This window comes from Trichosurus vulpecula, chromosome 1 (genome assembly GCF_011100635.1).
Source record: "Trichosurus vulpecula isolate mTriVul1 chromosome 1, mTriVul1.pri, whole genome shotgun sequence".
In the NCBI taxonomy this organism is placed as follows: domain Eukaryota; kingdom Metazoa; phylum Chordata; class Mammalia; order Diprotodontia; family Phalangeridae; genus Trichosurus; species Trichosurus vulpecula.
Genome location: NC_050573.1, coordinates 200,472,398 through 200,485,312, shown reverse-complemented (window position 1 = coordinate 200,485,312; position 12,915 = coordinate 200,472,398).

Below are 12,915 nucleotides of genomic sequence, written 5' to 3'. Positions count from 1 at the left end.
ATACCCGAGTCCCTCCAAAAACCTATAAAAATGGCTCTGAACCAATTCTAGAACGGCAGAACCCACAGAACAGCAGAGGGAATCAGGGCTCCAGCCCAGGACAGCCCGGATGGTCTCTGGGTGAGCTCTATTCCACACGGAGCTGGGAGCTGGGAACGGAGTGGAGCAGAGCCCAGCCTGAGCGGCGTGGACGATCCAGACCAGAAGCCGGGCGGAGGTGGCCCTAGCGCCCTGAATATGTGAGCTGCGGCAGTTACCAGACCCCTCGACCCACAAACACCAAAGACTGCGGAGAAGGTTAGTGGGAAAAGCTGCGGGAGTGGAAGGAGTTCGCGGTTCGGCTTCCAGCCCCGGGGGCAGCGGAGGTGGGGCAGCTACGGCTGTTGCTGCTTCCGGCTCCAGGCCCACCTGGTGGGAGGAATTAAGTGGCGGATCAGAGCAGGAGTGCAACAGCCTGCTGAAGATCTAAGCCCAGTCTGGACTGGAGGTCCTTGGGGAAGGAGGAGTGCGGCTCTGACAGAGCTGGCACCTCCCCCCCAAACGTAGAACATAGAACTCGTTAGTCTACAAGCAGTCATACCCCACTGAAAAACTCAAGGGTCAAGTCAGTTGGTTGGGAATATGGCCAGGCAGCGAAAACGCACCCAGATTCAGTCTCAGACTTTGGATTCTTTCTTTGGTGACAAAGAAGACCAAAACATACAGCCTAAAGAAGACAACAAAGTCATAGAGCCTACAACCAAAGCCTCCAAGAAAAACATGAACTGGCCCCAGGCCATGGAAGAGCTCAAAAAGGAATTGGAAAAGCAAGTTAGAGAAGTAGAGGAAAAATTGGGAAGAGAAATGAGAAGGATGGGAGAAAACCATGAAAAACAAGTCAATGATTGCTAAAGGAGACCCAAAAAAACACTGAAAAATACACTGAAGAAAACAACACCTTAAAAAACAGACTAACTCAAATGGCAAAAGAGCTCCAAAAAGCCAATGAGGAGAAGAATGCCTTGAAAGGCAGAATTAGTCAAATGGAAAAGGAGGTCCAAAAGACCACTGAAGAAAATACTACTTTAAAAATTAGATTGGAGCAAGTGGAAGCTAGTGACTTTATGAGAAATCAGGATATTATAAAACAGAACCAGAGGAATGAAAAAATGGAAGACAATGTGAAATATCTCCTTGGAAAAACCACTGACCTGGAAAATAGATCCAGGAGAGATAATTTAAAAATTATTGGACTACCTGAAAGCCATGATCAAAAAAAGAGCCTAGATACCATCTTTCAGGAAATTATCAAGGAGAATTGCCCTGATATTCTAGAGCCACAGGGCAAAATAGAAATTGAAAGAATCCATCGAACACCTCCTCAAATAGATCCCAAAAAGAAATCTCCTAGGAATATTGTTGCCAAATTCCAGAGCTCCCAGATCAAGGAGAAAATACTGCAAGCAGCCAGAAAGAAACAATTTGAGTATTGTGGAAACCCAATCAGAATAACCCAAGATCTGGCAGCTTCTACATTAAGAGATCGAAGGGCTTGGAATGCGATATTCTGGAGGTCAATGGAGCTAGGATTAAAACCTAGAATCACCTACCCAGCAAAACTGAGTATCATGTTCCAAGGCAAAATATGGAGTTTCAATAAAATAGAGGACTTTCAAGCTTTCTCAGTGAAAAGACCAGAACTGAATAGAAAATTTGACTTTCAAACACAAGAATCAAGAGAAGCATGAAAAGGTAATCAAGAAATGGAAATTGCAAGGGACTTACTAAAGTTGAACTGTGTTGTTTACATTCCTTCATGGAAAGATGATGAGTATGATTCATGAGACCTCAGTATTAGGGTAGTTGAAGGGAATATGCATATATATATATATATGTATGTATACATGTATATATGTATATATATGTTTATGTATATATATAAGTGAATGTGTATGTATGTATATATCTATGTGTATATATATGTATGTGTATATATATATGTGTTTATATATATGTAGATATATATATGTAAAAGAGAGAGAGCAGACACAGGGTGAGTTGAAGATGAAGGGAAGATATCTAAAAGAAATAAAATGAAATTAAGGGATGAGAGAGTAACATACTGAGAGAGGGAGATAGGGAGAGATAGAATGGGGTGGATTATCTCGCATAAAGGTGGCAAGAGGAAGCAGTTCTATGGGAGGAGAGGAGAGGGCAGGTGAGGGGGGAATGAGTGAACCTTGCTCTCATCAGATTTGACCTGAGGGGGAATACCATACATACTCAGTTGGGTATCTTACCCCACAGGAAAGAAGAGGGAGGAAGATAAAAAAAAAATAAAAGGCAGGGGGATGATGGAGGGGAGGGCAGATGGGGGTGGAGGTAATCAAAACAAATGCTTTGGAAGGGGACAGGGTCAAGGGAGAAAATTCAATAAAGCGGGATGGGTTGGGAAGGAGCAAAATGTAGTTAACCTTTCACAACATGAGTATTGTGGAAGGGTTATACATAATAATACATGTGTGGCCTAGGTTGAATTGCTCAACTTCCTAGGCAGGGTGGGTGGGAAGGGAAGAGGGAAGAGAATTTGGAACTCAAAGTTTTAAAATCAGATGTTCAAAACCAAAAAAAGTTTTTGTATGCAACTAAAAAATAAGATACACAGGCAATGGGGGGTAGAAATTTATCTTGCCCTACAAGAAAGGAAGGGAAAAGGGGATGAGAGGGGAGGGGGGTGATAGAGGGGAGGGCTGACTGGGGAACAGGGCAACCAGAATATAAGCCATCTTGGAATGGGGGGGAGGGTAGAAATGGGGAGAAAATTTGTAATTCAAAATGTTGTGAAAATCAATGCTGAAAACCAAATATGTTAAATAAATAAATTGCATTTAAAAAAAAAAGAAAAAAAAAGAAATGATGAGCAAAGAAAATAAAGAAAGAAATGATGAGCAGGCTGACTTCAGAAAAACCTGGAAAAACTTATATGAACTGATGCTGACCGAAGTGAGTAGAACCAGGACAACATTGTACACAGTAACAGTCACATTGTACAATGACTAACCTTGATAGATTTAACTCTTCTAAGACAACTCCAAAAAACTCATGATGGAAAATACTATCCACATCCAGAGAAAGAACTATGGAGTCTTGCTATAGATCGAAACATACTATTTGCTCTCTTTTATTGCTGTGTTTTGTTTTTTCTTTCTTGTGGTTCCTCCTATTGGTTCCTATTCTTCTTTACAGCATGACTAATATGAAAATATTTTTTAATGTAAATGGAAAGCCTATATCAGATTGAATGCCATCTTGGGGAGGGGGTGGGAGGGAAGGGTTGAAAATTTAAAACTCAAAATCTTATGGAAGTGAATGTTGAAAACTAAAAATAAATAAATAATTTTTAAAAAGATACCATAGAAAATTTTGACTCAAACCCCTGAATTTTACATAGGCAGGTGTATCTGCATTGCCCATTTAAGTTAGATATATCAATATATGTCTGTTTAAATGTGGCTCAAAGGAAGACATGAAAAATATAGCTCAAGTCTTCTTCACTCTCTCCCCTCTGAGAGAGACTTGATTACTACTAGGAGAAGAACAGATTGAAGTCATGAAAATAGTTCCTTTGCTTAGGGCAGAGAGACACCAGATTAGAATTGTATCTATTCTCTCCTAAATATTGTTAGTCTAGGGTAAATTTTGGGGGGGGTTCAAGAACCTCTGGTGATTGCTATCCTTTTAATAGGGAACCAGGGTTCCAAGCTATATAGCGAAACCCTTGATTTCCCTCCTACTTAATGCCAATTCCATGAAGACCACCACATATAATGAAGATTAGAATCATGATCTAGGAGCTGGCTTTACTATATGTCAGTTTCTTCCTAGAGTCTTTCTCCTTTCTGTAAACTTTCTCTAAAGATAAACTGGAACCATCTGTCTCCTCTCTTGAAGCTGGAAACCAGAAGCAAAATCTCTCCTTTTCCAAACTCTCACTAATTCTGCCCTGTATCCAGGGAAAGGTAAGTAATCAGTCTCCACCTATGAAGAGAGTTGTATGTAAATAGCTGGAACCTTGGGCTACATAGAAGAGAGATTAAGTGACTTCCCAATATAATATAATTAGTGGTAGAACTGGCATCAGCCTTTCTGTGTATAATAGATTGAGTCGTGTCAGAAATGTTAGGGGTCATCTCTGAGGACCAGAGAATTTAACTTTTTCAAAGTAAAATGCATACTTTTCATCACAGCACCATGCTGACTATAAGGCAATTCTAACTCTCATTTTAGCTGTATTTTTCCTTAACTATAACATGCCAGTTCTAATCAATTATTGATTTTTTAATAAACTTTAGGAAAATCAGGACAGAATACCAAATGAAGGGAATTGTAGGGTTTTTTTAGTTCTCCACAGAGTCCAAATTCTTCCCTACATTGTATGTTATGGTTAGCAAGCTATGTGTGGTTTATGCAAATGTATTATGGTATCTAGATATTTATTCCTACAATATTTAAAGCCTGATCTGAAGTTTCAGGTAACTACATTTGTCTTTAATATCAACTCAACACAAAAAAAAACCTTAGGAAAAATTAAATGTATAATTAAATGTCTTTAAACTAATCTGAAACAAGTATGGCCTTGAAAAAGGCTAAATTAACCCTAATTGTGATACCTATAATTTCTTTCTCTTTTGAATCCCATTGTAATTTTTTTTAAAATTTATGTAACATATTTAGTTTTCAGCATTGATTGTCACAAGAGTTTGGATTACAAATTTTCTCCCCATTTCTACCCTCCCCCCCACTCCAAGATGGCGTATATTCTGGTTGCCTTGTTCCCCAGTCAGCGCTCCCCTCTGTCACCGCACTCCCCTCCCATCCCCTATTCCCTTCCTTTCTTATAGGGCAAGATAAATTTTTACGCCCCATTGCCTGTGTATCTTATTTTCTTGTTGCATGCAAAAACATTTTTGTTTGTTTTTGAACATGTGTAAGCTTTAAAGACACCTAGTTGGACTTGATATTGAGTTATATAAATAGGAAGTACTAGAAGTTCCAAATCTTGTTACTTAATGGGATCTTCTTGTTACAATCTAAACAAGATTTTGTCAAAATCAAATATTAAATGTTTTACCTTTTACTCTACCCAAGACTTTTCTTCAACAATTTTTGTGGCTTTCCTTTCCATTCCTTTCCCTTTTGTTTATCTGAAATCTATCAAATTGAAGTTAAATAATTAATGAAACCTAAGAAAATACCAGAAAAGTCATCTCCTATGACAAAAAAAGGCAATAGGCATTGAAAGCTGAATGTTTAATAAAGCAATGAAATTGCAAGATTGGTAAACCTAGGAGGCTTGTCATGAAAATATTTTGTTTAGAGTTGTTTTACATATTTGATAAGGAATAACAAATAAAATATTTATGCCTTTAGACCAAGAAAGTCAAAATGTAAATACAGATCATACTTTTCAAGGATGATTAATATTTATGAATTTTCAGATTGATAGACAAATTTGTTAGGAAACAATTTAAAATAAATCTTTGCAGTTGAAAGAAAATCCATGTTCTCTTATTCAGATGATTGGAATTGGCTACTTAATGATAATATAAAATTAGATCAGTTATTCCGATTTTGAACCTTTCTCTGATCTAATGGATTATATGAATCAGTGCATAAAGATAATATTTTCCAATAAATTATCATGTGGCACTTTATTTTCTTATACAAATTATAAATATCTTACCCAATTAAAGATAATTATAAGAATGCCTGACTTCATTGCTTCATCTCGGTTGATGGTTTACCAACTAGACTTGCCCAGTGAGGTAGATGGAATTTGTGCACACACACATGCACACGCACACACACATACACACACATGCACACACACGTGCACACACATACACACATAATTTTTCTTGTGGGATCTATGATTTCATCTATGTAGGGAAATACATTGGCATATAAATCAATTGGGATGAAATAAAATCATTTAATTTACTGACATAATTAATATTAAAACTTTTTGACTATTTTAAAATGTTTAATATCTTACAGGCCATTTTTGCTACAATCACTTATTAAATAATGTTTGACATTCAGTTCATAAGATTTTGCCATTTTAAGTTCTTCAGTGATACAATGTTATGGTCCATTATTCTACCTCCATTTGGAAAGTTCTATAATTATAGATAATTTTATTCCTCCTTATGTTAATGTTTTGTCAGTTTTGATGTGTTTGTTTTTACTATACTTTCCTTTATCTTTCAGTGACACTATCCTGTTAATTGTTGGCTCTCATGATCCTTGAATATGCTTGCCTTGGGCAGAGCCAAGATGGCTGCTGGAAAGCAGGGTCTTGCTTAAGCTCTCCTCCAGGTTCCTCCAAACAACTGTAAAAAATGACTCTGATCAAATTCTAGAGCTGTGGAAACCATGAAATATTAGAGGGAAGCAGGACTCCAGCCCAGGACAGCCTGCATGGTCACTGGGAAGAGTCTATCACATGGAACTGGGAGCAGAGCGGAGCACAGCCCAGCATGGGCCACCCCAAGACCAACCAGACTGGGAGCCAGGTGGAATAGGCCATAGCACCCTGAACCAGTGAATAACTGTGGCAGTTACCAGACTTCTCAACCCACAAATGCCAAAGACAGCAGAGAAGGTTAGTGGAGTGAGAAGAGTGCATGGTCAGCCGCAGCCCCGGGGGTGGCAGAGGGGGTGCAGCTCTGCAGCTGCTTCCAGAGCTCCAGCTGCAGCTGCTTCCAGCCCCAAGCCCACCTCAGTGTGAGGAATTAAGCAGCAGATCAGAGCAGGAGTGCAGAGCCTGCTTGGACCTGGGTCGTGGTCCTGGTTGGCAGTTCTTGGGGGAGGAGGACCGCTGGTGTGGTGGAGCTTGCTGTGTAGAAGTAGGTCTGAAAACAGCAGTGCAGCCCCTAAAGGTTAGGACAAAGTACTCTGTACTCTACAATCAGTCATACCCTGACAAAAATTTCAAGGATAAAGTAGTTGGCTGGGAACATGGTCAGGCAGTGAAAATGTACTCAGATTCAGATTCAGACTTTAGAACCTTTTTTTTTTTTTTTGGTGACAAAGAAGATAAAAACATATAGCCAGAAGAAGTCAACAAAGTCAAAGAGCCTACATCAAAAGCCTTCAAGAAAAACATTAACTGGTCTCAGGCCATGGAAGACCTCAAAAAGGATTTGGAAAAGCAAGTATGAGAAGTAGAGGAAAAATTGGGAAGAGAAATGAGAGTGATGCAAGAAAATCATGAAAAAACAAGTCAATGGCTTGCTAAAGGAGACCCAAAAAAAATACTGAAGAAAATAACACCTTAAAAATAGGCTAACTCAAATGGCAAAAGAGCTCCAAAAAGCCAAGGAGGAGAAGAATGCCTTGAAAGGCAGAATTACCCAAATGGAAAAGGAGGTCCAAAAGACCACTGAAGAAAATACCATGTTAAAATTAGAATGGAGCAAGTGGAAGCTTATGACTTTATGAGAAATCAAGATATTATAAAATAGAACCAAAAGAATGAAAAAAATGGAAGACAATGTGAAATATCTCATTGGAGAAACCACTGACCTGGAAAATAGATCCAGGAGAAATAATTTAAAAATTATTGGACTACCTGAAAGCCATGATCAAAAAAAGAGCCTAGATATCATCTTTCAAGAAATTATCAAGGAAAACTGCCCTGATATTCCAGAACCAGAGGGTAAAATAGAAATTGAAAGAATCCACTGATCACCTCCTCAAAAAGATACCAAAAAGAAAATTCCTAGGAATATTGTCACCAAATTCCAGAGTTTCCAGATCAAGGAGAAAATAGTGCAAGCAGCCAGAAAGAAACAATTTGAGTATTGTGGAAACACAATCAGGATAATACAAGATCCAGCAGCTTCTACATTAAGGGATTGAATGGCTTGGAATATGATATTCTGGAGGTCAATGGAGCTAGGATTAAAACCAAGAATCACCTACCCAGCAAAACTGAGTATAATGCTCCAAGGCAAAATATGGATTTTCAATAAAATAGAGGACTTTCAAGTTTTCTTAGTGAGAAGACCAGAGTTGAATAGAAAATTTGACTTTCAAACACAAGAATCAAGAGAAGCATGAAAAAGTAAATAAAAAAGAGAAATCATAAGGGACTTACTAAAGTTGAGCTGTTTTGTTTACATTCCTATGTGGAAAGATGACGTGTATAATTCATGAGACCTTTCTCAGTATTAGGGTAGTTGAAGGGAATATTCATATACAGAGACAGAAGGCACAGGTGAGTTGGATATGAAGGGATGATATCTAAAAATAATAACAATAATAAAATAAAATTAAGGGTGAAAGAAGAATATATTGAGAGAGGGAGAAAGGGAGAGATAGAATAGGGTAAACTATCTCACATAAATGTGGGAAGAAAGAGCAGTTATGTAGAAAGGGAAGAGGGGGCAGGTGAGGGGGAATGAGTGAATCTTGCTCTCATCAGATTTGACTTGAGGGGGGAATAACATACACACTCGATTGGGTATCTTACCCCACAGGAAAGTAGGGGGAAGAGGATAAAAAAGGGAGGATGATAGAAGGCCTCAGTTGCAGGCAATGGGGCATAGAAATCTTTCTTGCCCTACAAGAAAGTGAGGGGAAATGGGATGCAGTGGGAAGTGGGGTGACAGAAAGGAAGGCTGACTGGGGAACAAGACAGTCAGACTACATGCCATTTTGGGGTGGGGGGGAAGGTAGAAATGGGAGGAAAATATGCAACTCAAAATGTTGTGGAAATCAATGCTGAAAACTAAAAATATTAAATAATAAAATATGGAATTAAAAAAAATGAAAAAAATAAAAAATAAGAAAATGCTTGCCTCCTTGGGAGGGAGGGGAATGGGGCAGAGCCAAGATGGCAGAAAAAAGCCAGGAAGTACTTTAAGCTTTCCCTAGTTTCCCTCAGAAACCACTTAAAATCAAGCTTCTAAAAGAATTCTGGAAGAACAGAATCCACAAAAAGAATGAAACATTTTCCAACCCAAGAGAACTTAGAAGAACTACAGGAAAGGTCTGTCTCACTTGGTAAAATGGGAGTGAAGCCCAGTGCAGGCAGTGTCTGGACAAGCCAGTGGGAGACTCTTAGCCACAGATCAGCAACTGAGGCCCCATGGTCCTGACTCAGCAGGCCAATGTCACAACAGGCCAGCTCTGAGGCCTCCAGCCCTAGCATAGCAGGCAAATTATCTGTCCCAGAATCCAGGGCACAACAGGTGCAACTAGGCCAGGCCACCCCATTGCAGTGGGCAAGGAACCAGCACTTCAAGCCCAGGCTTAGAAAACCAGTGGCCAGGACCTGGCCGCCAGTGCAAAAAGCTTGGGACAGTGCCCTCTGTACCCCAGGAGCAGAGCTAAACTTTTTGAAAAATGAGCAAAAAATGGAAAAGAGCATTGACCCTAGAAATCTATTATGACAACAGGGAAGATCCAAACAGAAACTCAAAATAGGAGAACAATGTCAAAATGCTTACTTGTGAAACCTTAAAGTAGAATATGATTTGGTCTCAGGCCCAAAAAGCCTTCTTGGAAGAGCTCAAAAAGAATTTAAAAAATCAAATAAGAGAGGTAGAAGAAAAATTAGGAAAAGAAATGAGAGGTATACAAGACAGAATCAACAGCTTAGGACAGGAAGGACAAAAATTGAAGAAAACAATTCCTTAAAAAATACAGTTGGCCAAAAGGGGAAAAAAATCGCTGAAGAAAACAGCTCCTTAAAAAGTAGAATTGGAGGGTCTTCGAGGACTTCCGGGAGGGAGAAGGTAGAATAGACACTAAATCCCTATCACTTTCTCATATTGACCTCTGGATAAAAGAGAGACTAGTGCCCCAGGAAATGTCTTGGAACAGTGGTGTCAGCAGAAAGACGAGGTGAAGCAGTCTTTTAGCCTGGAAAACTTAGATGATTAGCAAAAAAGGTCTTTCTAACTGGGGAAAAGGGGAGCACATTTCAGTACGGGAAGCATCCCAGCAAGCCAGCAACAAACTCCATCTCAGCAAACCAGCTGGAGATCCTGAGCTATGGGATTATGGAGCAGACAAAGGTCAATACTAGGACCACCCCCACCCCCACATGCCTTAGTATAGCCAATGGAACCAGTAGACTCTAGCTTGGAGAACTGCCATGTGCACTGGTGCAGTCCCAGGCAAGCAGGAGGCCTCCAGTGGCCAAACCAACCTGTGCTTTAGTACAGCCCAGGGCAGGCAGCCACCTCCAGTGGCAAGACCTCCACATGCTTTGGTATAGCCCCAGGGAAATGCAGAAAAAACATACCTGGTGAGGCCCAGAGCAGAAGTGCCAGCTATGGCCGTGATCAAGCCGAGCCTAAGGCCATGGGAGCAGCTAGCCTGGAGGCCTCAAACCCCAGGCAAATGCAAGGGCACCAGACCAAACCAACCAGGAACAGCAGAGGAATCCGGCCAGCCTGCGGGTCTGGGAGAGCTCTGGGTGAGCAAAACGCCAGAGGAGGATCAGGCCCAGGGCAGAAGTACCTGCTACTGCTGCAATTGAGTCCCAGGCTTCTCAGCCCAGGACAGGAGTCTGTAGGAGTGCAGAGCCTGCAGCCATGGGAGCAGCTAGCCCGGAGGCCTTCAACCCACAGTCTAAAGGTTTGATACTCTCACCTTCTTGGACTCCCAGTAGCCAGGATGTGCAGATGAGACAGCTCATATCCCTCTCTTGAATAAACCCAGAAAATAAAGCCTCAGGAGAAACAGAAGAGCTAGAAAGGGGGCTTCAGTAGCAAGAGAAGTGGAGTAGAGGGCCCTTCCTGTGGTGGCAGAAGGAGACTCGTGCAGGAAGAGAGGTGTCCCAGCAGTCCTCACCTTAGCAGAACAAGGAGAGTAACTGAGCTCCAGGGGGTGGAGCTAACTAACGTCAACACTAGGAAAGACTTGGCTTTGCACAGCTGGGGAAGTGGCAGACACCAACCAGACACAAGCTGAGACCACCCCTGCTGTAGAGCAATCCTAGGGAAGAGGTGACTCCCAGCAGGCAGACCACCCCTCCCCCACACCTCATGAAACCAGAGACCATAGCACATAAAACTAGATCCCAATACAAGAAATTTCATACAGAGCCCCCTGAGCCTCAGAAACAGAGATCCACTTCAGAAACCAGGAAGGGGTGGAACGCACCATGAAAAGAATTGTAAGAAGCTTTCAAAGACAATTGACTCATATTACGGAGACAGGGAAGACCAAATTACCAGTTCAGAAGAGGACAGCATGGATACTACACCCACATCTGAAACCTCAAAAGGGAAAGTGGACTAGTCTCCAGACCAAAAAGCATTCCTGGAAGAACTCAAGGAGGACTTTAAAAACCATATTAGGGAGGTAAAATAAAAAATGGAAAAATGGAAAAAAATTCATTGAGGAAAACAAATCTTTAAAAGATAAAATCGGGGAATTAAGGAAAATCAGAATATAAATGGAGAAAATGTCTCATTGAAAAGTAAAATCAACCAAATATAAAAGGAGATAGAGAATGCAAAGGAAGAAAACAAAACATTAAAAATTAGAATTGGGCAGTGTTCCAATTTTTCCACATCCTCTCCAGCATTTATTATTTTCCTGTTTTGTCATTTTAGCCAATCTGACAGGAGAGATGTGGTACCTAAGAGTTGTTTTGATTTGCATTTCTCTAATCAGTAGTGATTTAGAGCATTTTTTCATATGCTTATAGATAGCTTTAATTTATTCCTCTGAAAACTGCCTGTTCATATTCTTTGACCATTTCTCAATTGGGGAATGACTTGTATTCCTATAAATTTGACTCAGTTCCCTGTATATTTTAGAGATGAGGCCTTTATCAGAGACACTAGTTGTAAAGATTTTTTCCCCAATTTTCTGGTTCCCTCCTAATCTTTGTTGCATTGGCTTTGTTTATACAAAAACTTTTCAATTTAACATAATCAAGAAGTGGCATGGTGGAGTTGTGAACTGATCCAGCCATTCTGGAGAGCAATTTGGAACTACACCCAAAGGGCTATAAAAATGTTCATACCCTTTGACCCAGCAATGCCACTTCTTGGGTTGTATCCCAAAGAGATCACACAAGTGGGAAAAGGGAGCAGAGCGGAGCAGAGCCCAGCGTGGGCTACGTGGAGCATGCCCTAGCACTCTGAATCAGTGAGCTGCAGCAGTTACCAGACTTCTCAACCCACAAACACCAAAGAAAACAGAGAAGGTTAGTGGGAAAAGCTGCGGGGGTAGGAGTTCCCAGTTCGGCCACCGCCCTGGGGGCAGCAGAGGTGGGGCAGCTAGGGAACTAGAACTGCAGTTGCTTCCAGCCCCAGGCCTACCTGGTGGGAGGAATTAAGTGGTGGATCAGAGCAGGAGTGAAGTGCCTGCTGAAGATCTGTGTCCAGTCTGGGTTGGGGGTTCTTGGGGAAGGAGAAACGCTGGTGTGGCAGAGCTGGCGCATCCCCCCAAGCTTGGAACGTAGTTCTCTTAACTCTACAAGCAGTCATACCCCACTGAAAAACTCAAGGGTCAAGTTAGTTGGTTGGGAATATGGCCAGGCAGCAAAAACGCATCCAGATTCAGTCTCAGACTTTGGAAGCTTTCTTTGGTGACAAAGAAGACCAAAACATACAGCCAGAAGAAAAAAACTTTAAAAAAATAATAAATGTAAGTGACAAGAGTATTGATTATTGATATCATTAAAGAACACCAGCATGGTGCAATTCAAAGAGTGCTAGCTTAGAGACAAGTGGCTTGGGGTCAAATCCTGGCTCTGCTACTTATTGGTATCGATAGGCCTGAGGTCTGCTACTTAATATAGATATAGATACACATACATGCATACATGTATATATATATATATATACATATATATACCCATATACATGTATGTGTATATATCTTTATCTATCTGCCTATAGATAGGTA